Here is a 2,905-nt window from a genome sequence, read left to right on the forward strand (position 1 = left end):
GCATTATTGGGGTTTTCGCATTACATTTAATATGTGATTTCAGCGTGTCTCAGAGATACTATGAATTTTTTACATGCTTTAAAAAAGGAAAATCAGAAAACAACAAATGAAACACTCTTTGGAGTTTATGAGCTTCCAACATGAAAAAGACATTTTGCAGGCATTATGGATATACGAGACTGTACCAGCCAAATGTTTAAATTTTCTGATGAATTCTCGCCTCCTTTTTCCTTAAGTGGAAGAATACTATGTACTTTTAAAAGCAGAAAATTAGGAAAAAGTGTCAGAAAATCAACACACAGCACCTGAGTAGTTCTTTATGCCCATGGTATACAACCAAGCTTCCAATCCACCAATATACCTTCGGGAGAGCCGGCTGAGTGGCCAGACATCACTTCTGGAAGAACTTCTTCCAATGCCCTCATCTTCTTCCAAGTAAGAAAAGCATAAAGCAGAATAATACAATACACTAGAATGTCACTAGAATACTTTTTTATAGCAAAAAGCACTTTATGCAAAGGTAGAAAATACTGAGAGGGGAAAGATGCTTGTAAAGAAAAAATCAGGAATCGCAGAGTAATGATTTCCCCATTATAAAAATGCACTTAGATTCTTCAAGATATATAGGTACTTTACAAGAAAATCTTACTTATCAACATAGCAAATAACTCACAAATTTTTTTAATGTTAATTCAAGTTTTAAACATTGCAGTATCACCCCAGAAAGCAATAGTTGTTTAAAGCATTTACTGTCTCTCCTGAATACGGATTAAGACGTATTTTGATTTATAATCTATGTGTTCCCCCTACAGAAAAAAAGGTGCAGTATCTCTTCACAGTGGTTTGATTCAATCTGTGTGAACTGTAGTGACAGTTCCTGACAGTGTTCATTGCCAGGATAGTCAGATGCCATTAATAAAAAAATTCTATTTAAATGCACTTTGAGTTTTCTAAGAAATGAGATTCTCTAGTTCTGAAAGGTGCACAGCTAACAATTCTCAGCTCTTCCTCTAATAGGCTGACCAACCTTGAAATTTACTGGCAACACCTGAAGCTGACAGTGACACCCTGGCTCTGAAGCAGTAACAGGACTGTGGTAGTTCAGTTCTTAAAAGACTAGATTTTCCAGACTAGACCACGCAGTCTAGAAGTATGGGATGCCATCCAGAGGGACCTGGACAAGCTCTTAGAAGCAGGCCCATGGGACACTCATAAGGTTTAAAAGGGTAAGTGCAAGGTCCTGCACCGGGGTCAGGACAACTTCCTATGTCAATACAGGCTAAGGGATGGACAGATCAAGACCAGCCCTGCCAAAAAGGACTTGATGGTGCTGGTGGATGAGAGGCTGGACATGACCAGCAATGTGCACTTGCAGCCCAGAAAGACAATTGTATCCTGGGCTGCATCAAAAGCAGCATGGACAGCAGGTCGAGGGAGGTGATTCTGTTCCCTCCACCCTTGAGTAGAGTGGAGACCCCACCTGGAGTGCTGCACCCAGCTCTGGGGTCCTCAGCACAAGAAGGACCTGTTGGAGTGAGTCTAGAGGAGGGTGACCAAGATGATTAGTGGGATGGAGCACCTCTCCTAGATGGAAAAGCTGAGAGAACTGGGATGGTTCAGCCTGGAAAAGAGAAGGCTTTGAAGTGACCTAATTGAAACCTTCGAATATCTGAAGGGACTCTGTAAGATAGAGAGAGACTAGTAACAGGACAAGGGGGAATGGTTTCAAATTGAAAGCAGTAGGCTTAGATTAGATATTAGGATGAAATTGTTTGCTGTGAGAGTGGTGAAGCACTGGCACGGGTTGACCAGAGAAATTGTGAATGCCCCATCTCTGGAAGTGTTCAAGAACAGGCTACATGGAGCTCTGAGCAACCTGCTCTACTGGAAGGAGATGTCCCTGACCACGGCAGGAGGTTGGAACTAGATGATCTTTAAGGTCCCTTCCAACTCAAGCCATTCTATGATTCTGTGATTTTATTCATTTCCTTTCTATTTTCATTTGGATGACTAAGGTATCTTTCAGAGAACCATATATATACATATATGCACACAATATACATACATATCTATTTCACGAAATAAATCTGCACATGTGGAAACCATCTGTGACATCTGGTCCTTTACTAAATCATATATATATTACACACACATATAGAGAGAGTGACACATCACTCCACATGTATTTACTCCAAACTTCTCTAAGAAGATCATGATTCTCAGAGGTGAAAATTGCTGAGATCCATAAAGCACTAAGCTTTCATTAAGAAATCCAGTTCCCACAGCAACACTTTGCAATTCTGCATCTTTATGTCCAAGTGTATGCCTCAGTATCTGAGAGACAATAGCAATCAATGAGCATAGTAAAGTGGTAAATGTTAAATCAATTATGAGCTGAAGTTATATTAAAAATTTAGCGTAGTGGATCAAAGCTCCTCTACTGACACCAAGAGGCACTAGACCCACCAGGAAGTATATTTCGTAACTAAAAGCCACACAACAAGATCCTAATAAAAAAGTCCAGAAATTTTTTATGCATCTTACCCTCTGATTAAAAATTAGCCCAAGACCAGTTTTAAAGTCTATCATCAAGAGAGCAAGCAAATGTCAGTTAAGAGGGTTTCTAGTAATGGTTTCTAGAAAATATCTGATAGATAGATGGTGACACGTTTCACTGTGATTTTTTTTTAATTCACAGCTTCTGACTGCAGATCAACATCTGAAAGAACCTTATATAGTTTGCATCAATCATAAATAAGAGTCTCTCTCCTGTGGATTATTAATCTGATAGTACTCCAGTTTATACCATACTGGGTTGGGGGCTCCGAGGTGTGGAACAGGGCGGTACCTCCAGGTTGTTTTTGCCTGACAGCTTCTCCAGGGTTTCCCTGTGAGGCTCACAGGG

The 2,905-nt window shown here is 40.1% G+C and overlaps 1 long non-coding RNA gene across 1 annotated transcript in view; it reads right to left on the reverse strand.

Annotated features, from left to right (window-relative positions):
• The window catches only part of LOC114064904, a 26,178-nt gene extending 23,902 nt beyond the window's left edge, over positions 1 to 2,276 (reverse strand). Inside the window, exon 1 of the long non-coding RNA XR_003572829.1 lies at positions 2,198 to 2,276. This is a non-coding gene — a long non-coding RNA (uncharacterized LOC114064904). The remainder of the gene's footprint in view (positions 1 to 2,197) is intronic.
• Between the last annotated feature and the right edge of the window lie 629 nt (positions 2,277 to 2,905).

Source organism: Empidonax traillii, unplaced genomic scaffold (assembly GCF_003031625.1).
Source record: "Empidonax traillii isolate 1590-97213 ecotype Southwest subspecies unplaced genomic scaffold, ASM303162v1 scaffold591:size1139884, whole genome shotgun sequence".
Lineage (NCBI taxonomy): Eukaryota > Metazoa > Chordata > Aves > Passeriformes > Tyrannidae > Empidonax > Empidonax traillii.